We start from the raw sequence: 26060 nt of genomic DNA, 5'->3' as shown, positions 1-26060 counted from the left end.
AAAAGAGAACCCAACCCAAAAAGTTTGGTTGATTAGTCTGTGGCATTCTGTTAAACTGTTGCTTATGGCGGTCTCTGTGAGCTTCTCAGCGACATTCAGCCAGCCAGGTATCCTGCCTGCAGTAGATGGAATGTGGCAATGGAACGCTGGCTGCGCGTGTCATAATAGGCTCTGAGCCTTTATATACCTGTGCACAGCAGCAGCCACCTTCAGTCTGCTGCTGGACAGCCAGCAGCAGCAGCAGCAGGAGAGGTATGTAATCAGGAGCCCTCCTGCTAAGGGTAGACAGCTGCTCGTTCCACCCCACCCCCCGCCTTAATTGGTTCTCCTCCCTTCCAACGGTGTTGAGGCGGGTGGGAACAGCAGGGGGTGAAGGTGCTGTGTTTAAAGAGGTGGAGTTATGCAGATCTAAAACGCGTGGATTGCAGCAGCAGCAAGCCGAAAAGTGCAGGCATGTAAGGGATCTAGAGGTTGACAACATGTCTTCTTAACGGGAGTCCAGGAGCTCATCTCCACAAATGGACTTTTCAGGATCCTTGGGTGGCTCCGTAGTTTGAAACCAATTCTGGTTATCGCTTCTCGGCCTTTTGGCTAAGATCAAGTGTAGTATCTGTTCTTATCAGTTTAATATCTGATACGTCCCCTATCTGGGGACCATATATTAAATGGATTTTTAGAACAGGGAGATGGAAAAAGAGCTTGCTCTGTCCACTCCACGCATTGACCTGGTATTGCAGTATCTCCAGGACCGGTGCACCCCTTCTTTAATGCAGTTTCTAAAATCAGAAAGAATTGAATTCAATGTTTTTTGTTCATTTTGCTTGTTTGTCGGATTTTGGGATGGACTCTTTGGCTTTGCTTTTCTTCTCCTCATTGGATTTTTCATGTTCAAAGTTGCAGAAGCCAGATTACAAGCTCATTTTGGTTCAACTTCAGCAACTGTGCATTGCATTGCCATGTAATGTGATGCAATGCTATCTTTCTAGCTCTCCCTTTTTACTTCCTTTTGGATAAACAGACATATTAGGCAAGCATTTTGGAGCTTTCACCTAAATAACTACAGGTGGTGAGATAAGCTGCACAATATAATTGACCTTTCAGTATATTGTTGCACACACACCATCTATTTAGCAAATGCCCTTGTTATCAACAGCAGCCTTTTAAACTCACCTGAGCTAACAGGTATGTGCGCTGGTTACTCTGCTGCGCTTAAAATTTCTTTTTTGGTTTGCTACAATGCCTTTTCTGAAACGTTGTCTCCTTCTGCTGGAACACTGACTTCTTTCATTTAATGCCTGCAGACTATAAAAGAGAACCCAACCCAAAAAGTTTGGTTGATTAGTCTGTGGCATTCTGTTAAACTGTTGCTTATGGCGGTCTCTGTGAGCTTCTCAGCGACATTCAGCCAGCCAGGTATCCTGCCTGCAGTAGATGGAATGTGGCAATGGAACGCTGGCTGCGCGTGTCATAATAGGCTCTGAGCCTTTATATACCTGTGCACAGCAGCAGCCACCTTCAGTCTGCTGCTGGACAGCCAGCAGCAGCAGCAGCAGGAGAGGTATGTAATCAGGAGCCCTCCTGCTAAGGGTAGACAGCTGCTCGTTCCACCCCACCCCCCGCCTTAATTGGTTCTCCTCCCTTCCAACGGTGTTGAGGCGGGTGGGAACAGCAGGGGGTGAAGGTGCTGTGTTTAAAGAGGTGGAGTTATGCAGATCTAAAACGCGTGGATTGCAGCAGCAGCAAGCCGAAAAGTGCAGGCATGTAAGGGATCTAGAGGTTGACAACATGTCTTCTTAACGGGAGTCCAGGAGCTCATCTCCACAAATGGACTTTTCAGGATCCTTGGGTGGCTCCGTAGTTTGAAACCAATTCTGGTTATCGCTTCTCGGCCTTTTGGCTAAGATCAAGTGTAGTATCTGTTCTTATCAGTTTAATATCTGATACGTCCCCTATCTGGGGACCATATATTAAATGGATTTTTAGAACAGGGAGATGGAAAAAGAGCTTGCTCTGTCCACTCCACGCATTGACCTGGTATTGCAGTATCTCCAGGACCGGTGCACCCCTTCTTTAATGCAGTTTCTAAAATCAGAAAGAATTGAATTCAATGTTTTTTGTTCATTTTGCTTGTTTGTCGGATTTTGGGATGGACTCTTTGGCTTTGCTTTTCTTCTCCTCATTGGATTTTTCATGTTCAAAGTTGCAGAAGCCAGATTACAAGCTCATTTTGGTTCAACTTCAGCAACTGTGCATTGCATTGCCATGTAATGTGATGCAATGCTATCTTTCTAGCTCTCCCTTTTTACTTCCTTTTGGATAAACAGACATATTAGGCAAGCATTTTGGAGCTTTCACCTAAATAACTACAGGTGGTGAGATAAGCTGCACAATATAATTGACCTTTCAGTATATTGTTGCACACACACCATCTATTTAGCAAATGCCCTTGTTATCAACAGCAGCCTTTTAAACTCACCTGAGCTAACAGGTATGTGCGCTGGTTACTCTGCTGCGCTTAAAATTTCTTTTTTGGTTTGCTACAATGCCTTTTCTGAAACGTTGTCTCCTTCTGCTGGAACACTGACTTCTTTCATTTAATGCCTGCAGACTATAAAAGAGAACCCAACCCAAAAAGTTTGGTTGATTAGTCTGTGGCATTCTGTTAAACTGTTGCTTATGGCGGTCTCTGTGAGCTTCTCAGCGACATTCAGCCAGCCAGGTATCCTGCCTGCAGTAGATGGAATGTGGCAATGGAACGCTGGCTGCGCGTGTCATAATAGGCTCTGAGCCTTTATATACCTGTGCACAGCAGCAGCCACCTTCAGTCTGCTGCTGGACAGCCAGCAGCAGCAGCAGCAGGAGAGGTATGTAATCAGGAGCCCTCCTGCTAAGGGTAGACAGCTGCTCGTTCCACCCCACCCCCCGCCTTAATTGGTTCTCCTCCCTTCCAACGGTGTTGAGGCGGGTGGGAACAGCAGGGGGTGAAGGTGCTGTGTTTAAAGAGGTGGAGTTATGCAGATCTAAAACGCGTGGATTGCAGCAGCAGCAAGCCGAAAAGTGCAGGCATGTAAGGGATCTAGAGGTTGACAACATGTCTTCTTAACGGGAGTCCAGGAGCTCATCTCCACAAATGGACTTTTCAGGATCCTTGGGTGGCTCCGTAGTTTGAAACCAATTCTGGTTATCGCTTCTCGGCCTTTTGGCTAAGATCAAGTGTAGTATCTGTTCTTATCAGTTTAATATCTGATACGTCCCCTATCTGGGGACCATATATTAAATGGATTTTTAGAACAGGGAGATGGAAAAAGAGCTTGCTCTGTCCACTCCACGCATTGACCTGGTATTGCAGTATCTCCAGGACCGGTGCACCCCTTCTTTAATGCAGTTTCTAAAATCAGAAAGAATTGAATTCAATGTTTTTTGTTCATTTTGCTTGTTTGTCGGATTTTGGGATGGACTCTTTGGCTTTGCTTTTCTTCTCCTCATTGGATTTTTCATGTTCAAAGTTGCAGAAGCCAGATTACAAGCTCATTTTGGTTCAACTTCAGCAACTGTGCATTGCATTGCCATGTAATGTGATGCAATGCTATCTTTCTAGCTCTCCCTTTTTACTTCCTTTTGGATAAACAGACATATTAGGCAAGCATTTTGGAGCTTTCACCTAAATAACTACAGGTGGTGAGATAAGCTGCACAATATAATTGACCTTTCAGTATATTGTTGCACACACACCATCTATTTAGCAAATGCCCTTGTTATCAACAGCAGCCTTTTAAACTCACCTGAGCTAACAGGTATGTGCGCTGGTTACTCTGCTGCGCTTAAAATTTCTTTTTTGGTTTGCTACAATGCCTTTTCTGAAACGTTGTCTCCTTCTGCTGGAACACTGACTTCTTTCATTTAATGCCTGCAGACTATAAAAGAGAACCCAACCCAAAAAGTTTGGTTGATTAGTCTGTGGCATTCTGTTAAACTGTTGCTTATGGCGGTCTCTGTGAGCTTCTCAGCGACATTCAGCCAGCCAGGTATCCTGCCTGCAGTAGATGGAATGTGGCAATGGAACGCTGGCTGCGCGTGTCATAATAGGCTCTGAGCCTTTATATACCTGTGCACAGCAGCAGCCACCTTCAGTCTGCTGCTGGACAGCCAGCAGCAGCAGCAGCAGGAGAGGTATGTAATCAGGAGCCCTCCTGCTAAGGGTAGACAGCTGCTCGTTCCACCCCACCCCCCGCCTTAATTGGTTCTCCTCCCTTCCAACGGTGTTGAGGCGGGTGGGAACAGCAGGGGGTGAAGGTGCTGTGTTTAAAGAGGTGGAGTTATGCAGATCTAAAACGCGTGGATTGCAGCAGCAGCAAGCCGAAAAGTGCAGGCATGTAAGGGATCTAGAGGTTGACAACATGTCTTCTTAACGGGAGTCCAGGAGCTCATCTCCACAAATGGACTTTTCAGGATCCTTGGGTGGCTCCGTAGTTTGAAACCAATTCTGGTTATCGCTTCTCGGCCTTTTGGCTAAGATCAAGTGTAGTATCTGTTCTTATCAGTTTAATATCTGATACGTCCCCTATCTGGGGACCATATATTAAATGGATTTTTAGAACAGGGAGATGGAAAAAGAGCTTGCTCTGTCCACTCCACGCATTGACCTGGTATTGCAGTATCTCCAGGACCGGTGCACCCCTTCTTTAATGCAGTTTCTAAAATCAGAAAGAATTGAATTCAATGTTTTTTGTTCATTTTGCTTGTTTGTCGGATTTTGGGATGGACTCTTTGGCTTTGCTTTTCTTCTCCTCATTGGATTTTTCATGTTCAAAGTTGCAGAAGCCAGATTACAAGCTCATTTTGGTTCAACTTCAGCAACTGTGCATTGCATTGCCATGTAATGTGATGCAATGCTATCTTTCTAGCTCTCCCTTTTTACTTCCTTTTGGATAAACAGACATATTAGGCAAGCATTTTGGAGCTTTCACCTAAATAACTACAGGTGGTGAGATAAGCTGCACAATATAATTGACCTTTCAGTATATTGTTGCACACACACCATCTATTTAGCAAATGCCCTTGTTATCAACAGCAGCCTTTTAAACTCACCTGAGCTAACAGGTATGTGCGCTGGTTACTCTGCTGCGCTTAAAATTTCTTTTTTGGTTTGCTACAATGCCTTTTCTGAAACGTTGTCTCCTTCTGCTGGAACACTGACTTCTTTCATTTAATGCCTGCAGACTATAAAAGAGAACCCAACCCAAAAAGTTTGGTTGATTAGTCTGTGGCATTCTGTTAAACTGTTGCTTATGGCGGTCTCTGTGAGCTTCTCAGCGACATTCAGCCAGCCAGGTATCCTGCCTGCAGTAGATGGAATGTGGCAATGGAACGCTGGCTGCGCGTGTCATAATAGGCTCTGAGCCTTTATATACCTGTGCACAGCAGCAGCCACCTTCAGTCTGCTGCTGGACAGCCAGCAGCAGCAGCAGCAGGAGAGGTATGTAATCAGGAGCCCTCCTGCTAAGGGTAGACAGCTGCTCGTTCCACCCCACCCCCCGCCTTAATTGGTTCTCCTCCCTTCCAACGGTGTTGAGGCGGGTGGGAACAGCAGGGGGTGAAGGTGCTGTGTTTAAAGAGGTGGAGTTATGCAGATCTAAAACGCGTGGATTGCAGCAGCAGCAAGCCGAAAAGTGCAGGCATGTAAGGGATCTAGAGGTTGACAACATGTCTTCTTAACGGGAGTCCAGGAGCTCATCTCCACAAATGGACTTTTCAGGATCCTTGGGTGGCTCCGTAGTTTTAAACCAATTCTGGTTATCGCTTCTCGGCCTTTTGGCTAAGATCAAGTGTAGTATCTGTTCTTATCAGTTTAATATCTGATACGTCCCCTATCTGGGGACCATATATTAAATGGATTTTTAGAACAGGGAGATGGAAAAAGAGCTTGCTCTGTCCACTCCACGCATTGACCTGGTATTGCAGTATCTCCAGGACCGGTGCACCCCTTCTTTAATGCAGTTTCTAAAATCAGAAAGAATTGAATTCAATGTTTTTTGTTCATTTTGCTTGTTTGTCGGATTTTGGGATGGACTCTTTGGCTTTGCTTTTCTTCTCCTCATTGGATTTTTCATGTTCAAAGTTGCAGAAGCCAGATTACAAGCTCATTTTGGTTCAACTTCAGCAACTGTGCATTGCATTGCCATGTAATGTGATGCAATGCTATCTTTCTAGCTCTCCCTTTTTACTTCCTTTTGGATAAACAGACATATTAGGCAAGCATTTTGGAGCTTTCACCTAAATAACTACAGGTGGTGAGATAAGCTGCACAATATAATTGACCTTTCAGTATATTGTTGCACACACACCATCTATTTAGCAAATGCCCTTGTTATCAACAGCAGCCTTTTAAACTCACCTGAGCTAACAGGTATGTGCGCTGGTTACTCTGCTGCGCTTAAAATTTCTTTTTTGGTTTGCTACAATGCCTTTTCTGAAACGTTGTCTCCTTCTGCTGGAACACTGACTTCTTTCATTTAATGCCTGCAGACTATAAAAGAGAACCCAACCCAAAAAGTTTGGTTGATTAGTCTGTGGCATTCTGTTAAACTGTTGCTTATGGCGGTCTCTGTGAGCTTCTCAGCGACATTCAGCCAGCCAGGTATCCTGCCTGCAGTAGATGGAATGTGGCAATGGAACGCTGGCTGCGCGTGTCATAATAGGCTCTGAGCCTTTATATACCTGTGCACAGCAGCAGCCACCTTCAGTCTGCTGCTGGACAGCCAGCAGCAGCAGCAGCAGGAGAGGTATGTAATCAGGAGCCCTCCTGCTAAGGGTAGACAGCTGCTCGTTCCACCCCACCCCCCGCCTTAATTGGTTCTCCTCCCTTCCAACGGTGTTGAGGCGGGTGGGAACAGCAGGGGGTGAAGGTGCTGTGTTTAAAGAGGTGGAGTTATGCAGATCTAAAACGCGTGGATTGCAGCAGCAGCAAGCCGAAAAGTGCAGGCATGTAAGGGATCTAGAGGTTGACAACATGTCTTCTTAACGGGAGTCCAGGAGCTCATCTCCACAAATGGACTTTTCAGGATCCTTGGGTGGCTCCGTAGTTTGAAACCAATTCTGGTTATCGCTTCTCGGCCTTTTGGCTAAGATCAAGTGTAGTATCTGTTCTTATCAGTTTAATATCTGATACGTCCCCTATCTGGGGACCATATATTAAATGGATTTTTAGAACAGGGAGATGGAAAAAGAGCTTGCTCTGTCCACTCCACGCATTGACCTGGTATTGCAGTATCTCCAGGACCGGTGCACCCCTTCTTTAATGCAGTTTCTAAAATCAGAAAGAATTGAATTCAATGTTTTTTGTTCATTTTGCTTGTTTGTCGGATTTTGGGATGGACTCTTTGGCTTTGCTTTTCTTCTCCTCATTGGATTTTTCATGTTCAAAGTTGCAGAAGCCAGATTACAAGCTCATTTTGGTTCAACTTCAGCAACTGTGCATTGCATTGCCATGTAATGTGATGCAATGCTATCTTTCTAGCTCTCCCTTTTTACTTCCTTTTGGATAAACAGACATATTAGGCAAGCATTTTGGAGCTTTCACCTAAATAACTACAGGTGGTGAGATAAGCTGCACAATATAATTGACCTTTCAGTATATTGTTGCACACACACCATCTATTTAGCAAATGCCCTTGTTATCAACAGCAGCCTTTTAAACTCACCTGAGCTAACAGGTATGTGCGCTGGTTACTCTGCTGCGCTTAAAATTTCTTTTTTGGTTTGCTACAATGCCTTTTCTGAAACGTTGTCTCCTTCTGCTGGAACACTGACTTCTTTCATTTAATGCCTGCAGACTATAAAAGAGAACCCAACCCAAAAAGTTTGGTTGATTAGTCTGTGGCATTCTGTTAAACTGTTGCTTATGGCGGTCTCTGTGAGCTTCTCAGCGACATTCAGCCAGCCAGGTATCCTGCCTGCAGTAGATGGAATGTGGCAATGGAACGCTGGCTGCGCGTGTCATAATAGGCTCTGAGCCTTTATATACCTGTGCACAGCAGCAGCCACCTTCAGTCTGCTGCTGGACAGCCAGCAGCAGCAGCAGCAGGAGAGGTATGTAATCAGGAGCCCTCCTGCTAAGGGTAGACAGCTGCTCGTTCCACCCCACCCCCCGCCTTAATTGGTTCTCCTCCCTTCCAACGGTGTTGAGGCGGGTGGGAACAGCAGGGGGTGAAGGTGCTGTGTTTAAAGAGGTGGAGTTATGCAGATCTAAAACGCGTGGATTGCAGCAGCAGCAAGCCGAAAAGTGCAGGCATTTAAGGGATCTAGAGGTTGACAACATGTCTTCTTAACGGGAGTCCAGGAGCTCATCTCCACAAATGGACTTTTCAGGATCCTTGGGTGGCTCCGTAGTTTGAAACCAATTCTGGTTATCGCTTCTCGGCCTTTTGGCTAAGATCAAGTGTAGTATCTGTTCTTATCAGTTTAATATCTGATACGTCCCCTATCTGGGGACCATATATTAAATGGATTTTTAGAACAGGGAGATGGAAAAAGAGCTTGCTCTGTCCACTCCACGCATTGACCTGGTATTGCAGTATCTCCAGGACCGGTGCACCCCTTCTTTAATGCAGTTTCTAAAATCAGAAAGAATTGAATTCAATGTTTTTTGTTCATTTTGCTTGTTTGTCGGATTTTGGGATGGACTCTTTGGCTTTGCTTTTCTTCTCCTCATTGGATTTTTCATGTTCAAAGTTGCAGAAGCCAGATTACAAGCTCATTTTGGTTCAACTTCAGCAACTGTGCATTGCATTGCCATGTAATGTGATGCAATGCTATCTTTCTAGCTCTCCCTTTTTACTTCCTTTTGGATAAACAGACATATTAGGCAAGCATTTTGGAGCTTTCACCTAAATAACTACAGGTGGTGAGATAAGCTGCACAATATAATTGACCTTTCAGTATATTGTTGCACACACACCATCTATTTAGCAAATGCCCTTGTTATCAACAGCAGCCTTTTAAACTCACCTGAGCTAACAGGTATGTGCGCTGGTTACTCTGCTGTGCTTAAAATTTCTTTTTTGGTTTGCTACAATGCCTTTTCTGAAACGTTGTCTCCTTCTGCTGGAACACTGACTTCTTTCATTTAATGCCTGCAGACTATAAAAGAGAACCCAACCCAAAAAGTTTGGTTGATTAGTCTGTGGCATTCTGTTAAACTGTTGCTTATGGCGGTCTCTGTGAGCTTCTCAGCGACATTCAGCCAGCCAGGTATCCTGCCTGCAGTAGATGGAATGTGGCAATGGAACGCTGGCTGCGCGTGTCATAATAGGCTCTGAGCCTTTATATACCTGTGCACAGCAGCAGCCACCTTCAGTCTGCTGCTGGACAGCCAGCAGCAGCAGCAGCAGGAGAGGTATGTAATCAGGAGCCCTCCTGCTAAGGGTAGACAGCTGCTCGTTCCACCCCACCCCCCGCCTTAATTGGTTCTCCTCCCTTCCAACGGTGTTGAGGCGGGTGGGAACAGCAGGGGGTGAAGGTGCTGTGTTTAAAGAGGTGGAGTTATGCAGATCTAAAACGCGTGGATTGCAGCAGCAGCAAGCCGAAAAGTGCAGGCATGTAAGGGATCTAGAGGTTGACAACATGTCTTCTTAACGGGAGTCCAGGAGCTCATCTCCACAAATGGACTTTTCAGGATCCTTGGGTGGCTCCGTAGTTTGAAACCAATTCTGGTTATCGCTTCTCGGCCTTTTGGCTAAGATCAAGTGTAGTATCTGTTCTTATCAGTTTAATATCTGATACGTCCCCTATCTGGGGACCATATATTAAATGGATTTTTAGAACAGGGAGATGGAAAAAGAGCTTGCTCTGTCCACTCCACGCATTGACCTGGTATTGCAGTATCTCCAGGACCGGTGCACCCCTTCTTTAATGCAGTTTCTAAAATCAGAAAGAATTGAATTCAATGTTTTTTGTTCATTTTGCTTGTTTGTCGGATTTTGGGATGGACTCTTTGGCTTTGCTTTTCTTCTCCTCATTGGATTTTTCATGTTCAAAGTTGCAGAAGCCAGATTACAAGCTCATTTTGGTTCAACTTCAGCAACTGTGCATTGCATTGCCATGTAATGTGATGCAATGCTATCTTTCTAGCTCTCCCTTTTTACTTCCTTTTGGATAAACAGACATATTAGGCAAGCATTTTGGAGCTTTCACCTAAATAACTACAGGTGGTGAGATAAGCTGCACAATATAATTGACCTTTCAGTATATTGTTGCACACACACCATCTATTTAGCAAATGCCCTTGTTATCAACAGCAGCCTTTTAAACTCACCTGAGCTAACAGGTATGTGCGCTGGTTACTCTGCTGCGCTTAAAATTTCTTTTTTGGTTTGCTACAATGCCTTTTCTGAAACGTTGTCTCCTTCTGCTGGAACACTGACTTCTTTCATTTAATGCCTGCAGACTATAAAAGAGAACCCAACCCAAAAAGTTTGGTTGATTAGTCTGTGGCATTCTGTTAAACTGTTGCTTATGGCGGTCTCTGTGAGCTTCTCAGCGACATTCAGCCAGCCAGGTATCCTGCCTGCAGTAGATGGAATGTGGCAATGGAACGCTGGCTGCGCGTGTCATAATAGGCTCTGAGCCTTTATATACCTGTGCACAGCAGCAGCCACCTTCAGTCTGCTGCTGGACAGCCAGCAGCAGCAGCAGCAGGAGAGGTATGTAATCAGGAGCCCTCCTGCTAAGGGTAGACAGCTGCTCGTTCCACCCCACCCCCCGCCTTAATTGGTTCTCCTCCCTTCCAACGGTGTTGAGGCGGGTGGGAACAGCAGGGGGTGAAGGTGCTGTGTTTAAAGAGGTGGAGTTATGCAGATCTAAAACGCGTGGATTGCAGCAGCAGCAAGCCGAAAAGTGCAGGCATGTAAGGGATCTAGAGGTTGACAACATGTCTTCTTAACGGGAGTCCAGGAGCTCATCTCCACAAATGGACTTTTCAGGATCCTTGGGTGGCTCCGTAGTTTGAAACCAATTCTGGTTATCGCTTCTCGGCCTTTTGGCTAAGATCAAGTGTAGTATCTGTTCTTATCAGTTTAATATCTGATACGTCCCCTATCTGGGGACCATATATTAAATGGATTTTTAGAACAGGGAGATGGAAAAAGAGCTTGCTCTGTCCACTCCACGCATTGACCTGGTATTGCAGTATCTCCAGGACCGGTGCACCCCTTCTTTAATGCAGTTTCTAAAATCAGAAAGAATTGAATTCAATGTTTTTTGTTCATTTTGCTTGTTTGTCGGATTTTGGGATGGACTCTTTGGCTTTGCTTTTCTTCTCCTCATTGGATTTTTCATGTTCAAAGTTGCAGAAGCCAGATTACAAGCTCATTTTGGTTCAACTTCAGCAACTGTGCATTGCATTGCCATGTAATGTGATGCAATGCTATCTTTCTAGCTCTCCCTTTTTACTTCCTTTTGGATAAACAGACATATTAGGCAAGCATTTTGGAGCTTTCACCTAAATAACTACAGGTGGTGAGATAAGCTGCACAATATAATTGACCTTTCAGTATATTGTTGCACACACACCATCTATTTAGCAAATGCCCTTGTTATCAACAGCAGCCTTTTAAACTCACCTGAGCTAACAGGTATGTGCGCTGGTTACTCTGCTGCGCTTAAAATTTCTTTTTTGGTTTGCTACAATGCCTTTTCTGAAACGTTGTCTCCTTCTGCTGGAACACTGACTTCTTTCATTTAATGCCTGCAGACTATAAAAGAGAACCCAACCCAAAAAGTTTGGTTGATTAGTCTGTGGCATTCTGTTAAACTGTTGCTTATGGCGGTCTCTGTGAGCTTCTCAGCGACATTCAGCCAGCCAGGTATCCTGCCTGCAGTAGATGGAATGTGGCAATGGAACGCTGGCTGCGCGTGTCATAATAGGCTCTGAGCCTTTATATACCTGTGCACAGCAGCAGCCACCTTCAGTCTGCTGCTGGACAGCCAGCAGCAGCAGCAGCAGGAGAGGTATGTAATCAGGAGCCCTCCTGCTAAGGGTAGACAGCTGCTCGTTCCACCCCACCCCCCGCCTTAATTGGTTCTCCTCCCTTCCAACGGTGTTGAGGCGGGTGGGAACAGCAGGGGGTGAAGGTGCTGTGTTTAAAGAGGTGGAGTTATGCAGATCTAAAACGCGTGGATTGCAGCAGCAGCAAGCCGAAAAGTGCAGGCATGTAAGGGATCTAGAGGTTGACAACATGTCTTCTTAACGGGAGTCCAGGAGCTCATCTCCACAAATGGACTTTTCAGGATCCTTGGGTGGCTCCGTAGTTTGAAACCAATTCTGGTTATCGCTTCTCGGCCTTTTGGCTAAGATCAAGTGTAGTATCTGTTCTTATCAGTTTAATATCTGATACGTCCCCTATCTGGGGACCATATATTAAATGGATTTTTAGAACAGGGAGATGGAAAAAGAGCTTGCTCTGTCCACTCCACGCATTGACCTGGTATTGCAGTATCTCCAGGACCGGTGCACCCCTTCTTTAATGCAGTTTCTAAAATCAGAAAGAATTGAATTCAATGTTTTTTGTTCATTTTGCTTGTTTGTCGGATTTTGGGATGGACTCTTTGGCTTTGCTTTTCTTCTCCTCATTGGATTTTTCATGTTCAAAGTTGCAGAAGCCAGATTACAAGCTCATTTTGGTTCAACTTCAGCAACTGTGCATTGCATTGCCATGTAATGTGATGCAATGCTATCTTTCTAGCTCTCCCTTTTTACTTCCTTTTGGATAAACAGACATATTAGGCAAGCATTTTGGAGCTTTCACCTAAATAACTACAGGTGGTGAGATAAGCTGCACAATATAATTGACCTTTCAGTATATTGTTGCACACACACCATCTATTTAGCAAATGCCCTTGTTATCAACAGCAGCCTTTTAAACTCACCTGAGCTAACAGGTATGTGCGCTGGTTACTCTGCTGCGCTTAAAATTTCTTTTTTGGTTTGCTACAATGCCTTTTCTGAAACGTTGTCTCCTTCTGCTGGAACACTGACTTCTTTCATTTAATGCCTGCAGACTATAAAAGAGAACCCAACCCAAAAAGTTTGGTTGATTAGTCTGTGGCATTCTGTTAAACTGTTGCTTATGGCGGTCTCTGTGAGCTTCTCAGCGACATTCAGCCAGCCAGGTATCCTGCCTGCAGTAGATGGAATGTGGCAATGGAACGCTGGCTGCGCGTGTCATAATAGGCTCTGAGCCTTTATATACCTGTGCACAGCAGCAGCCACCTTCAGTCTGCTGCTGGACAGCCAGCAGCAGCAGCAGCAGGAGAGGTATGTAATCAGGAGCCCTCCTGCTAAGGGTAGACAGCTGCTCGTTCCACCCCACCCCCCGCCTTAATTGGTTCTCCTCCCTTCCAACGGTGTTGAGGCGGGTGGGAACAGCAGGGGGTGAAGGTGCTGTGTTTAAAGAGGTGGAGTTATGCAGATCTAAAACGCGTGGATTGCAGCAGCAGCAAGCCGAAAAGTGCAGGCATGTAAGGGATCTAGAGGTTGACAACATGTCTTCTTAACGGGAGTCCAGGAGCTCATCTCCACAAATGGACTTTTCAGGATCCTTGGGTGGCTCCGTAGTTTGAAACCAATTCTGGTTATCGCTTCTCGGCCTTTTGGCTAAGATCAAGTGTAGTATCTGTTCTTATCAGTTTAATATCTGATACGTCCCCTATCTGGGGACCATATATTAAATGGATTTTTAGAACAGGGAGATGGAAAAAGAGCTTGCTCTGTCCACTCCACGCATTGACCTGGTATTGCAGTATCTCCAGGACCGGTGCACCCCTTCTTTAATGCAGTTTCTAAAATCAGAAAGAATTGAATTCAATGTTTTTTGTTCATTTTGCTTGTTTGTCGGATTTTGGGATGGACTCTTTGGCTTTGCTTTTCTTCTCCTCATTGGATTTTTCATGTTCAAAGTTGCAGAAGCCAGATTACAAGCTCATTTTGGTTCAACTTCAGCAACTGTGCATTGCATTGCCATGTAATGTGATGCAATGCTATCTTTCTAGCTCTCCCTTTTTACTTCCTTTTGGATAAACAGACATATTAGGCAAGCATTTTGGAGCTTTCACCTAAATAACTACAGGTGGTGAGATAAGCTGCACAATATAATTGACCTTTCAGTATATTGTTGCACACACACCATCTATTTAGCAAATGCCCTTGTTATCAACAGCAGCCTTTTAAACTCACCTGAGCTAACAGGTATGTGCGCTGGTTACTCTGCTGCGCTTAAAATTTCTTTTTTGGTTTGCTACAATGCCTTTTCTGAAACGTTGTCTCCTTCTGCTGGAACACTGACTTCTTTCATTTAATGCCTGCAGACTATAAAAGAGAACCCAACCCAAAAAGTTTGGTTGATTAGTCTGTGGCATTCTGTTAAACTGTTGCTTATGGCGGTCTCTGTGAGCTTCTCAGCGACATTCAGCCAGCCAGGTATCCTGCCTGCAGTAGATGGAATGTGGCAATGGAACGCTGGCTGCGCGTGTCATAATAGGCTCTGAGCCTTTATATACCTGTGCACAGCAGCAGCCACCTTCAGTCTGCTGCTGGACAGCCAGCAGCAGCAGCAGCAGGAGAGGTATGTAATCAGGAGCCCTCCTGCTAAGGGTAGACAGCTGCTCGTTCCACCCCACCCCCCGCCTTAATTGGTTCTCCTCCCTTCCAACGGTGTTGAGGCGGGTGGGAACAGCAGGGGGTGAAGGTGCTGTGTTTAAAGAGGTGGAGTTATGCAGATCTAAAACGCGTGGATTGCAGCAGCAGCAAGCCGAAAAGTGCAGGCATGTAAGGGATCTAGAGGTTGACAACATGTCTTCTTAACGGGAGTCCAGGAGCTCATCTCCACAAATGGACTTTTCAGGATCCTTGGGTGGCTCCGTAGTTTGAAACCAATTCTGGTTATCGCTTCTCGGCCTTTTGGCTAAGATCAAGTGTAGTATCTTTCGAAAAGGCGGTTTTGGATGTTGGCCGCCCTAGTAGATTGATACATTATGCACACTGGGGTTTAGGCGCTTGTTAGTACGCCAGGTGGCTAATATAGTCATCTGGTGGAAAGCATGGCCCCCCAGGATCGACGCCATTGGGCCGGGGAAGATCGAAAGCCCGAAGTGTGAAGTGCCCCAGGAGTGGTGACCCTGGGGTGCCTTAACTCACTGGGATTGGGAACCCCACTTGAGTTTATGGCACATTTGCACTAGCACTTCAATATTTCTTTCTTCACACACACACCCTTATTCCGGGCCTTCTGGCCTTAGGATGGGGAATTTTTCAATTCCCGGTCGAAGGTCCGGGCAGTATTATACTGTGAAACCTTCACTATTTATTTAATTTTTTTTTGTCACTGTGTGTCCACTTTTTCACGTGTGTCCACGTCCTTACTAGGATTTTGTCGGGATGCGGTTCCCTTACGGGTTCCTCTCTTGGCAGGTCTAGGGGGGGAGTGTGTGGCCATCAGGTTCCGCTCCCCCCTGAACCCCACTGGCTCTCCTCTTTCGGGAGGAGAGCGTTGTTGGCTCCCCTCTTCCGGGAGGGGAGCACAGTCTTTGGCTCCCAGTGCCTTGCTCGGGTGAGAACTCGGGCAGGTATTGGGGGTAAGATTGGGTCGCCTCTGGCTCCGGCTGGAGGTGGCTATTTGTCCCTGTTCCTCGTTGTGGCCTTCTGGCTCGGAGGGACGGGGAATGGTTTGGGGGACCCTTCTCCTTTTGGAGAGGGTTTCAAGAAGACCAGCATCCTAGTGCACTTTTTTTTGTGGCACTTGTCACTTTTTTAAGCGCACTCGGGTTTTGTACACGAATTCGGGCTTTCGATAAAAAAAAAAAAAAAATCTGTTCTTATCAGTTTAATATCTGATACGTCCCCTATCTGGGGACCATATAATAAATGGATTTTTAGAACAGGGAGATGGAAAAAGAGCTTGCTCTGTCCACTCCACGCATTGACCTGGTATTGCAGTATCTCCAGGACCGGTGCACCCCTTCTTTAATGCAGTTTCTAAAATCAGAAAGAATTGAATTCAATGTTTTTTGTTCATTTTGCTTGTTTGTCGGATTTTGGGATGGACTCTTTGGCTTTGCTTTTCTTCTCCTCATTGGATTTTTCATGTTCAAAGTTGCAGAAGCCAGATTACAAGCTCATTTTGGTTCAACTTCAGCAACTGTGCATTGCATTGCCATGTAATGTGATGCAATGCTATCTTTCTAGCTCTCCCTTTTTACTTCCTTTTGGATAAACAGACATATTAGGCAAGCATTTTGGAGCTTTCACCTAAATAACTACAGGTGGTGAGATAAGCTGCACAATATAATTGACCTTTCAGTATATTGTTGCACACACACCATCTATTTAGCAAATGCCCTTGTTATCAACAGCAGCCTTTTAAACTCACCTGAGCTAACAGGTATGTGCGCTGGTTACTCTGCTGCGCTTAAAATTTCTTTTTTGGTTTGCTACAATGCCTTTTCTGAAACGTTGTCTCCTTCTGCTGGAACACTGACTTCTTTCATTTAATGCCTGCAGACTATAAAAGAGAACCCAACCCAAAAAGTTTGGTTGATTAGTCTGTGGCATTCTGTTAAACTGTTGCTTATGGCGGTCTCTGTGAGCTTCTCAGCGACATTCAGCCAGCCAGGTATCCTGCCTGCAGTAGATGGAATGTGGCAATGGAACGCTGGCTGCGCGTGTCATAATAGGCTCTGAGCCTTTATATACCTGTGCACAGCAGCAGCCACCTTCAGTCTGCTGCTGGACAGCCAGCAGCAGCAGCAGCAGGAGAGGTATGTAATCAGGAGCCCTCCTGCTAAGGGTAGACAGCTGCTCGTTCCACCCCACCCCCCGCCTTAATTGGTTCTCCTCCCTTCCAACGGTGTTGAGGCGGGTGGGAACAGCAGGGGGTGAAGGTGCTGTGTTTAAAGAGGTGGAGTTATGCAGATCTAAAATGCGTGGATTGCAGCAGCAGCAAGCCGAAAAGTGCAGGCATGTAAGGGATCTAGAGGTTGACAACATGTCTTCTTAACGGGAGTCCAGGAGCTCATCTCCACAAATGGACTTTTCAGGATCCTTGGGTGGCTCCGTAGTTTGAAACCAATTCTGGTTATCGCTTCTCGGCCTTTTGGCTAAGATCAAGTGTAGTATCTGTTCTTATCAGTTTAATATCTGATACGTCCCCTATCTGGGGACCATATATTAAATGGATTTTTAGAACAGGGAGATGGAAAAAGAGCTTGCTCTGTCCACTCCACGCATTGACCTGGTATTGCAGTATCTCCAGGACCGGTGCACCCCTTCTTTAATGCAGTTTCTAAAATCAGAAAGAATTGAATTCAATGTTTTTTGTTCATTTTGCTTGTTTGTCGGATTTTGGGATGGACTCTTTGGCTTTGCTTTTCTTCTCCTCATTGGATTTTTCATGTTCAAAGTTGCAGAAGCCAGATTACAAGCTCATTTTGGTTCAACTTCAGCAACTGTGCATTGCATTGCCATGTAATGTGATGCAATGCTATCTTTCTAGCTCTCCCTTTTTACTTCCTTTTGGATAAACAGACATATTAGGCAAGCATTTTGGAGCTTTCACCTAAATAACTACAGGTGGTGAGATAAGCTGCACAATATAATTGACCTTTCAGTATATTGTTGCACACACACCATCTATTTAGCAAATGCCCTTGTTATCAACAGCAGCCTTTTAAACTCACCTGAGCTAACAGGTATGTGCGCTGGTTACTCTGCTGCGCTTAAAATTTCTTTTTTGGTTTGCTACAATGCCTTTTCTGAAACGTTGTCTCCTTCTGCTGGAACACTGACTTCTTTCATTTAATGCCTGCAGACTATAAAAGAGAACCCAACCCAAAAAGTTTGGTTGATTAGTCTGTGGCATTCTGTTAAACTGTTGCTTATGGCGGTCTCTGTGAGCTTCTCAGCGACATTCAGCCAGCCAGGTATCCTGCCTGCAGTAGATGGAATGTGGCAATGGAACGCTGGCTGCGCGTGTCATAATAGGCTCTGAGCCTTTATATACCTGTGCACAGCAGCAGCCACCTTCAGTCTGCTGCTGGACAGCCAGCAGCAGCAGCAGCAGGAGAGGTATGTAATCAGGAGCCCTCCTGCTAAGGGTAGACAGCTGCTCGTTCCACCCCACCCCCCGCCTTAATTGGTTCTCCTCCCTTCCAACGGTGTTGAGGCGGGTGGGAACAGCAGGGGGTGAAGGTGCTGTGTTTAAAGAGGTGGAGTTATGCAGATCTAAAACGCGTGGATTGCAGCAGCAGCAAGCCGAAAAGTGCAGGCATGTAAGGGATCTAGAGGTTGACAACATGTCTTCTTAACGGGAGTCCAGGAGCTCATCTCCACAAATGGACTTTTCAGGATCCTTGGGTGGCTCCGTAGTTTGAAACCAATTCTGGTTATCGCTTCTCGGCCTTTTGGCTAAGATCAAGTGTAGTATCTGTTCTTATCAGTTTAATATCTGATACGTCCCCTATCTGGGGACCATATATTAAATGGATTTTTAGAACAGGGAGATGGAAAAAGAGCTTGCTCTGTCCACTCCACGCATTGACCTGGTATTGCAGTATCTCCAGGACCGGTGCACCCCTTCTTTAATGCAGTTTCTAAAATCAGAAAGAATTGAATTCAATGTTTTTTGTTCATTTTGCTTGTTTGTCGGATTTTGGGATGGACTCTTTGGCTTTGCTTTTCTTCTCCTCATTGGATTTTTCATGTTCAAAGTTGCAGAAGCCAGATTACAAGCTCATTTTGGTTCAACTTCAGCAACTGTGCATTGCATTGCCATGTAATGTGATGCAATGCTATCTTTCTAGCTCTCCCTTTTTACTTCCTTTTGGATAAACAGACATATTAGGCAAGCATTTTGGAGCTTTCACCTAAATAACTACAGGTGGTGAGATAAGCTGCACAATATAATTGACCTTTCAGTATATTGTTGCACACACACCATCTATTTAGCAAATGCCCTTGTTATCAACAGCAGCCTTTTAAACTCACCTGAGCTAACAGGTATGTGCGCTGGTTACTCTGCTGCGCTTAAAATTTCTTTTTTGGTTTGCTACAATGCCTTTTCTGAAACGTTGTCTCCTTCTGCTGGAACACTGACTTCTTTCATTTAATGCCTGCAGACTATAAAAGAGAACCCAACCCAAAAAGTTTGGTTGATTAGTCTGTGGCATTCTGTTAAACTGTTGCTTATGGCGGTCTCTGTGAGCTTCTCAGCGACATTCAGCCAGCCAGGTATCCTGCCTGCAGTAGATGGAATGTGGCAATGGAACGCTGGCTGCGCGTGTCATAATAGGCTCTGAGCCTTTATATACCTGTGCACAGCAGCAGCCACCTTCAGTCTGCTGCTGGACAGCCAGCAGCAGCAGCAGCAGGAGAGGTATGTAATCAGGAGCCCTCCTGCTAAGGGTAGACAGCTGCTCGTTCCACCCCACCCCCCGCCTTAATTGGTTCTCCTCCCTTCCAACGGTGTTGAGGCGGGTGGGAACAGCAGGGGGTGAAGGTGCTGTGTTTAAAGAGGTGGAGTTATGCAGATCTAAAACGCGTGGATTGCAGCAGCAGCAAGCCGAAAAGTGCAGGCATGTAAGGGATCTAGAGGTTGACAACATGTCTTCTTAACGGGAGTCCAGGAGCTCATCTCCACAAATGGACTTTTCAGGATCCTTGGGTGGCTCCGTAGTTTGAAACCAATTCTGGTTATCGCTTCTCGGCCTTTTGGCTAAGATCAAGTGTAGTATCTGTTCTTATCAGTTTAATATCTGATACGTCCCCTATCTGGGGACCATATATTAAATGGATTTTTAGAACAGGGAGATGGAAAAAGAGCTTGCTCTGTCCACTCCACGCATTGACCTGGTATTGCAGTATCTCCAGGACCGGTGCACCCCTTCTTTAATGCAGTTTCTAAAATCAGAAAGAATTGAATTCAATGTTTTTTGTTCATTTTGCTTGTTTGTCGGATTTTGGGATGGACTCTTTGGCTTTGCTTTTCTTCTCCTCATTGGATTTTTCATGTTCAAAGTTGCAGAAGCCAGATTACAAGCTCATTTTGGTTCAACTTCAGCAACTGTGCATTGCATTGCCATGTAATGTGATGCAATGCTATCTTTCTAGCTCTCCCTTTTTACTTCCTTTTGGATAAACAGACATATTAGGCAAGCATTTTGGAGCTTTCACCTAAATAACTACAGGTGGTGAGATAAGCTGCACAATATAATTGACCTTTCAGTATATTGTTGCACACACACCATCTATTTAGCAAATGCCCTTGTTATCAACAGCAGCCTTTTAAACTCACCTGAGCTAACAGGTATGTGCGCTGGTTACTCTGCTGCGCTTAAAATTTCTTTTTTGGTTTGCTACAATGCCTTTTCTGAAACGTTGTCTCCTTCTGCTGGAACACTGACTTCTTTCATTTAATGCCTGCAGACTATAAAAGAGAACCCAACCCAAAAAGTTTGGTTGATTAGTCTGTGGCATTCTGTTAAACTGTTGCTTATGGCGGTCTCTGTGAGCTTCTCAGCGACATTCAGCCAGCCAGGTATCCTGCCTGCAGTAGATGGAATGTGGCAATGGAACGCTGGCTGCGCGTGTCATAATAGGCTCTGAGCCTTTATATACCTGTGCACAGCAGCAGCCACCTTCAGTCTGCTGCTGGACAGCCAGCAGCAGCAGCAGCAGGAGAGGTATGTAATCAGGAGCCCTCCTGCTAAGGGTAGACAGCTGCTCGTTCCACCCCACCCCCCGCCTTAATTGGTTCTCCTCCCTTCCAACGGTGTTGAGGCGGGTGGGAACAGCAGGGGGTGAAGGTGCTGTGTTTAAAGAGGTGGAGTTATGCAGATCTAAAACGCGTGGATTGCAGCAGCAGCAAGCCGAAAAGTGCAGGCATGTAAGGGATCTAGAGGTTGACAACATGTCTTCTTAACGGGAGTCCAGGAGCTCATCTCCACAAATGGACTTTTCAGGATCCTTGGGTGGCTCCGTAGTTTGAAACCAATTCTGGTTATCGCTTCTCGGCCTTTTGGCTAAGATCAAGTGTAGTATCTTTCGAAAAGGCGGTTTTGGATGTTGGCCGCCCTAGTAGATTGATACATTATGCACACTGGGGTTTAGGCGCTTGTTAGTACGCCAGGTGGCTAATATAGTCATCTGGTGGAAAGCATGGCCCCCCAGGATCGACGCCATTGGGCCGGGGAAGATCGAAAGCCCGAAGTGTGAAGTGCCCCAGGAGTGGTGACCCTGGGGTGCCTTAACTCACTGGGATTGGGAACCCCACTTGAGTTTATGGCACATTTGCACTAGCACTTCAATATTTCTTTCTTCACACACACCCTTATTCCGGGCCTTCTGGCCTTAGGATGGGGAATTTTTCAATTCCCGGTCGAAGGTCCGGGCAGTATTATACTGTGAAACCTTCACTATTTATTTAATTTTTTTTTGTCACTGTGTGTCCACTTTTTCACGTGTGTCCACGTCCTTACTAGGATTTTGTCGGGATGCGGTTCCCTTACGGGTTCCTCTCTTGGCAGGTCTAGGGGGGGAGTGTGTGGCCATCAGGTTCCGCTCCCCCCTGAACCCCACTGGCTCTCCTCTTTCGGGAGGAGAGCGTTGTTGGCTCCCCTCTTCCGGGAGGGGAGCACAGTCTTTGGCTCCCAGTGCCTTGCTCGGGTGAGAACTCGGGCAGGTATTGGGGGTAAGATTGGGTCGCCTCTGGCTCCGGCTGGAGGTGGCTATTTGTCCCTGTTCCTCGTTGTGGCCTTCTGGCTCGGAGGGACGGGGAATGGTTTGGGGGACCCTTCTCCTTTTGGAGAGGGTTTCAAGAAGACCAGCATCCTAGTGCACTTTTTTTTGTGGCACTTGTCACTTTTTTAAGCGCACTCGGGTTTTGTACACGAATTCGGGCTTTCGATAAAAAAAAAAAAAAAATCTGTTCTTATCAGTTTAATATCTGATACGTCCCCTATCTGGGGACCATATAATAAATGGATTTTTAGAACAGGGAGATGGAAAAAGAGCTTGCTCTGTCCACTCCACGCATTGACCTGGTATTGCAGTATCTCCAGGACCGGTGCACCCCTTCTTTAATGCAGTTTCTAAAATCAGAAAGAATTGAATTCAATGTTTTTTGTTCATTTTGCTTGTTTGTCGGATTTTGGGATGGACTCTTTGGCTTTGCTTTTCTTCTCCTCATTGGATTTTTCATGTTCAAAGTTGCAGAAGCCAGATTACAAGCTCATTTTGGTTCAACTTCAGCAACTGTGCATTGCATTGCCATGTAATGTGATGCAATGCTATCTTTCTAGCTCTCCCTTTTTACTTCCTTTTGGATAAACAGACATATTAGGCAAGCATTTTGGAGCTTTCACCTAAATAACTACAGGTGGTGAGATAAGCTGCACAATATAATTGACCTTTCAGTATATTGTTGCACACACACCATCTATTTAGCAAATGCCCTTGTTATCAACAGCAGCCTTTTAAACTCACCTGAGCTAACAGGTATGTGCGCTGGTTACTCTGCTGCGCTTAAAATTTCTTTTTTGGTTTGCTACAATGCCTTTTCTGAAACGTTGTCTCCTTCTGCTGGAACACTGACTTCTTTCATTTAATGCCTGCAGACTATAAAAGAGAACCCAACCCAAAAAGTTTGGTTGATTAGTCTGTGGCATTCTGTTAAACTGTTGCTTATGGCGGTCTCTGTGAGCTTCTCAGCGACATTCAGCCAGCCAGGTATCCTGCCTGCAGTAGATGGAATGTGGCAATGGAACGCTGGCTGCGCGTGTCATAATAGGCTCTGAGCCTTTATATACCTGTGCACAGCAGCAGCCACCTTCAGTCTGCTGCTGGACAGCCAGCAGCAGCAGCAGCAGGAGAGGTATGTAATCAGGAGCCCTCCTGCTAAGGGTAGACAGCTGCTCGTTCCACCCCACCCCCCGCCTTAATTGGTTCTCCTCCCTTCCAACGGTGTTGAGGCGGGTGGGAACAGCAGGGGGTGAAGGTGCTGTGTTTAAAGAGGTGGAGTTATGCAGATCTAAAACGCGTGGATTGCAGCAGCAGCAAGCCGAAAAGTGCAGGCATGTAAGGGATCTAGAGGTTGACAACATGTCTTCTTAACGGGAGTCCAGGAGCTCATCTCCACAAATGGACTTTTCAGGATCCTTGGGTGGCTCCGTAGTTTGAAACCAATTCTGGTTATCGCTTCTCGGCCTTTTGGCTAAGATCAAGTGTAGTATCTGTTCTTATCAGTTTAATATCTGATACGTCCCCTATCTGGGGACCATATATTAAATGGATTTTTAGAACAGGGAGATGGAAAAAGAGCTTGCTCTGTCCACTCCACGCATTGACCTGGTATTGCAGTATCTCCAGGACCGGTGCACCCCTTCTTTAATGCAGTTTCTAAAATCAGAAAGAATTGAATTCAATGTTTTTTGTTCATTTTGCTTGTTTGTCGGATTTTGGGATGGACTCTTTGGCTTTGCTTTTCTTCTCCTCATTGGATTTTTCATGTTCAAAGTTGCAGAAGCCAGATTACAAGCTCATTTTGGTTCAACTTCAGCAACTGTGCATTGCATTGCCATGTAATGTGATGCAATGCTATCTTTCTAGCTCTCCCTTTTTACTTCCTTTTGGATAAACAGAAATATTAGGCAAGCATTTTGGAGCTTTCACCTAAATAACTACAGGTGGTGAGATAAGCTGCACAATATAATTGACCTTTCAGTATATTGTTGCACACACACCATCTATTTAGCAAATGCCCTTGTTATCAACAGCAGCCTTTTAAACTCACCTGAGCTAACAGGTATGTGCGCTGGTTACTCTGCTGCGCTTAAAATTTCTTTTTTGGTTTGCTACAATGCCTTTTCTGAAACGTTGTCTCCTTCTGCTGGAACACTGACTTCTTTCATTTAATGCCTGCAGACTATAAAAGAGAACCCAACCCAAAAAGTTTGGTTGATTAGTCTGTGGCATTCTGTTAAACTGTTGCTTATGGCGGTCTCTGTGAGCTTCTCAGCGACATTCAGCCAGCCAGGTATCCTGCCTGCAGTAGATGGAATGTGGCAATGGAACGCTGGCTGCGCGTGTCATAATAGGCTCTGAGCCTTTATATACCTGTGCACAGCAGCAGCCACCTTCAGTCTGCTGCTGGACAGCCAGCAGCAGCAGCAGCAGGAGAGGTATGTAATCAGGAGCCCTCCTGCTAAGGGTAGACAGCTGCTCGTTCCACCCCACCCCCCGCCTTAATTGGTTCTCCTCCCTTCCAACGGTGTTGAGGCGGGTGGGAACAGCAGGGGGTGAAGGTGCTGTGTTTAAAGAGGTGGAGTTATGCAGATCTAAAACGCGTGGATTGCAGCAGCAGCAAGCCGAAAAGTGCAGGCATGTAAGGGATCTAGAGGTTGACAACATGTCTTCTTAACGGGAGTCCAGGAGCTCATCTCCACAAATGGACTTTTCAGGATCCTTGGGTGGCTCCGTAGTTTGAAACCAATTCTGGTTATCGCTTCTCGGCCTTTTGGCTAAGATCAAGTGTAGTATCTGTTCTTATCAGTTTAATATCTGATACGTCCCCTATCTGGGGACCATATATTAAATGGATTTTTAGAACAGGGAGATGGAAAAAGAGCTTGCTCTGTCCACTCCACGCATTGACCTGGTATTGCAGTATCTCCAGGACCGGTGCACCCCTTCTTTAATGCAGTTTCTAAAATCAGAAAGAATTGAATTCAATGATTTTTGTTCATTTTGCTTGTTTGTCGGATTTTGGGATGGTCTCTTTGGCTTTGCTTTTCTTCTCCTCATTGGATTTTTCATGTTCAAAGTTGCAGAAGCCAGATTACAAGCTCATTTTGGTTCAACTTCAGCAACTGTGCATTGCATTGCCATGTAATGTGATGCAATGCTATCTTTCTAGCTCTCCCTTTTTACTTCCTTTTGGATAAACAGACATATTAGGCAAGCATTTTGGAGCTTTCACCTAAATAACTACAGGTGGTGAGATAAGCTGCACAATATAATTGACCTTTCAGTATATTGTTGCACACACACCATCTATTTAGCAAATGCCCTTGTTATCAACAGCAGCCTTTTAAACTCACCTGAGCTAACAGGTATGTGCGCTGGTTACTCTGCTGCGCTTAAAATTTCTTTTTTGGTTTGCTACAATGCCTTTTCTGAAACGTTGTCTCCTTCTGCTGGAACACTGACTTCTTTCATTTAATGCCTGCAGACTATAAAAGAGAACCCAACCCAAAAAGTTTGGTTGATTAGTCTGTGGCATTCTGTTAAACTGTTGCTTATGGCGGTCTCTGTGAGCTTCTCAGCGACATTCAGCCAGCCAGGTATCCTGCCTGCAGTAGATGGAATGTGGCAATGGAACGCTGGCTGCGCGTGTCATAATAGGCTCTGAGCCTTTATATACCTGTGCACAGCAGCAGCCACCTTCAGTCTGCTGCTGGACAGCCAGCAGCAGCAGCAGCAGGAGAGGTATGTAATCAGGAGCCCTCCTGCTAAGGGTAGACAGCTGCTCGTTCCACCCCACCCCCCGCCTTAATTGGTTCTCCTCCCTTCCAACGGTGTTGAGGCGGGTGGGAACAGCAGGGGGTGAAGGTGCTGTGTTTAAAGAGGTGGAGTTATGCAGATCTAAAACGCGTGGATTGCAGCAGCAGCAAGCCGAAAAGTGCAGGCATGTAAGGGATCTAGAGGTTGACAACATGTCTTCTTAACGGGAGTCCAGGAGCTCATCTCCACAAATGGACTTTTCAGGATCCTTGGGTGGCTCCGTAGTTTGAAACCAATTCTGGTTATCGCTTCTCGGCCTTTTGGCTAAGATCAAGTGTAGTATCTGTTCTTATCAGTTTAATATCTGATACGTCCCCTATCTGGGGACCATATATTAAATGGATTTTTAGAACAGGGAGATGGAAAAAGAGCTTGCTCTGTCCACTCCACGCATTGACCTGGTATTGCAGTATCTCCAGGACCGGTGCACCCCTTCTTTAATGCAGTTTCTAAAATC

General features: G+C 45.5%; 19 non-coding genes and 2 pseudogenes across 19 annotated transcripts; all 21 read left to right on the top strand.

The window, feature by feature from the left end:
• Positions 1-571: 571 nt before the first annotated feature.
• LOC141203406 (U2 spliceosomal RNA) lies at positions 572-762 on the top strand. Its single transcript, XR_012274451.1, has one exon. It is a non-coding gene; the product is annotated as a U2 spliceosomal RNA (small nuclear RNA).
• A 1115-nt stretch (positions 763-1877) lies between these two features.
• Positions 1878-2068, top strand: LOC141203405 (U2 spliceosomal RNA). Its single transcript, XR_012274450.1, has one exon. It is a non-coding gene; the product is annotated as a U2 spliceosomal RNA (small nuclear RNA).
• Positions 2069-3183: 1115 nt separating this feature from the next.
• Positions 3184-3374, top strand: LOC141203404 (U2 spliceosomal RNA). The gene has a single exon (XR_012274449.1). It is a non-coding gene; the product is annotated as a U2 spliceosomal RNA (small nuclear RNA).
• A 1115-nt stretch (positions 3375-4489) lies between these two features.
• Positions 4490-4680, top strand: LOC141203403 (U2 spliceosomal RNA). The gene has a single exon (XR_012274448.1). It is a non-coding gene; the product is annotated as a U2 spliceosomal RNA (small nuclear RNA).
• A 1115-nt stretch (positions 4681-5795) lies between these two features.
• LOC141203402 (U2 spliceosomal RNA) lies at positions 5796-5986 on the top strand. The gene has a single exon (XR_012274447.1). It is a non-coding gene; the product is annotated as a U2 spliceosomal RNA (small nuclear RNA).
• A 1115-nt stretch (positions 5987-7101) lies between these two features.
• Positions 7102-7292, top strand: LOC141203401 (U2 spliceosomal RNA). The gene has a single exon (XR_012274446.1). It is a non-coding gene; the product is annotated as a U2 spliceosomal RNA (small nuclear RNA).
• Positions 7293-8407: 1115 nt separating this feature from the next.
• LOC141203400 (U2 spliceosomal RNA) lies at positions 8408-8598 on the top strand. Its single transcript, XR_012274445.1, has one exon. It is a non-coding gene; the product is annotated as a U2 spliceosomal RNA (small nuclear RNA).
• A 1115-nt stretch (positions 8599-9713) lies between these two features.
• LOC141203399 (U2 spliceosomal RNA) lies at positions 9714-9904 on the top strand. Its single transcript, XR_012274444.1, has one exon. It is a non-coding gene; the product is annotated as a U2 spliceosomal RNA (small nuclear RNA).
• Positions 9905-11019: 1115 nt separating this feature from the next.
• LOC141203398 (U2 spliceosomal RNA) lies at positions 11020-11210 on the top strand. The gene has a single exon (XR_012274443.1). It is a non-coding gene; the product is annotated as a U2 spliceosomal RNA (small nuclear RNA).
• Positions 11211-12325: 1115 nt separating this feature from the next.
• On the top strand, positions 12326-12516 carry LOC141203396 (U2 spliceosomal RNA). Its single transcript, XR_012274441.1, has one exon. It is a non-coding gene; the product is annotated as a U2 spliceosomal RNA (small nuclear RNA).
• Positions 12517-13631: 1115 nt separating this feature from the next.
• Positions 13632-13822, top strand: LOC141203395 (U2 spliceosomal RNA). The gene has a single exon (XR_012274440.1). It is a non-coding gene; the product is annotated as a U2 spliceosomal RNA (small nuclear RNA).
• Positions 13823-14937: 1115 nt separating this feature from the next.
• Positions 14938-15029, top strand: LOC141203349 (U2 spliceosomal RNA; annotated as a pseudogene).
• An 801-nt stretch (positions 15030-15830) lies between these two features.
• Positions 15831-16013, top strand: LOC141203292 (U2 spliceosomal RNA). Its single transcript, XR_012274402.1, has one exon. It is a non-coding gene; the product is annotated as a U2 spliceosomal RNA (small nuclear RNA).
• Positions 16014-17128: 1115 nt separating this feature from the next.
• Positions 17129-17319, top strand: LOC141203394 (U2 spliceosomal RNA). The gene has a single exon (XR_012274439.1). It is a non-coding gene; the product is annotated as a U2 spliceosomal RNA (small nuclear RNA).
• Positions 17320-18434: 1115 nt separating this feature from the next.
• Positions 18435-18625, top strand: LOC141203393 (U2 spliceosomal RNA). The gene has a single exon (XR_012274438.1). It is a non-coding gene; the product is annotated as a U2 spliceosomal RNA (small nuclear RNA).
• Positions 18626-19740: 1115 nt separating this feature from the next.
• Positions 19741-19931, top strand: LOC141203392 (U2 spliceosomal RNA). The gene has a single exon (XR_012274437.1). It is a non-coding gene; the product is annotated as a U2 spliceosomal RNA (small nuclear RNA).
• Positions 19932-21046: 1115 nt separating this feature from the next.
• LOC141203347 (U2 spliceosomal RNA) lies at positions 21047-21138 on the top strand (annotated as a pseudogene).
• Positions 21139-21937: 799 nt separating this feature from the next.
• Positions 21938-22120, top strand: LOC141203291 (U2 spliceosomal RNA). The gene has a single exon (XR_012274401.1). It is a non-coding gene; the product is annotated as a U2 spliceosomal RNA (small nuclear RNA).
• A 1115-nt stretch (positions 22121-23235) lies between these two features.
• Positions 23236-23426, top strand: LOC141203391 (U2 spliceosomal RNA). The gene has a single exon (XR_012274436.1). It is a non-coding gene; the product is annotated as a U2 spliceosomal RNA (small nuclear RNA).
• A 1115-nt stretch (positions 23427-24541) lies between these two features.
• Positions 24542-24732, top strand: LOC141203390 (U2 spliceosomal RNA). The gene has a single exon (XR_012274435.1). It is a non-coding gene; the product is annotated as a U2 spliceosomal RNA (small nuclear RNA).
• A 1115-nt stretch (positions 24733-25847) lies between these two features.
• On the top strand, positions 25848-26038 carry LOC141203389 (U2 spliceosomal RNA). Its single transcript, XR_012274434.1, has one exon. It is a non-coding gene; the product is annotated as a U2 spliceosomal RNA (small nuclear RNA).
• Positions 26039-26060: the final 22 nt, after the last annotated feature.

Source organism: Phyllobates terribilis, unplaced genomic scaffold (assembly GCF_046119375.1).
Source record: "Phyllobates terribilis strain yellow unplaced genomic scaffold, ASM4611937v1 Scaffold_124__1_contigs__length_5142088, whole genome shotgun sequence".
NCBI lineage: Eukaryota > Metazoa > Chordata > Amphibia > Anura > Dendrobatidae > Phyllobates > Phyllobates terribilis.
This window is presented reverse-complemented; position numbering and strand designations above follow the sequence as displayed.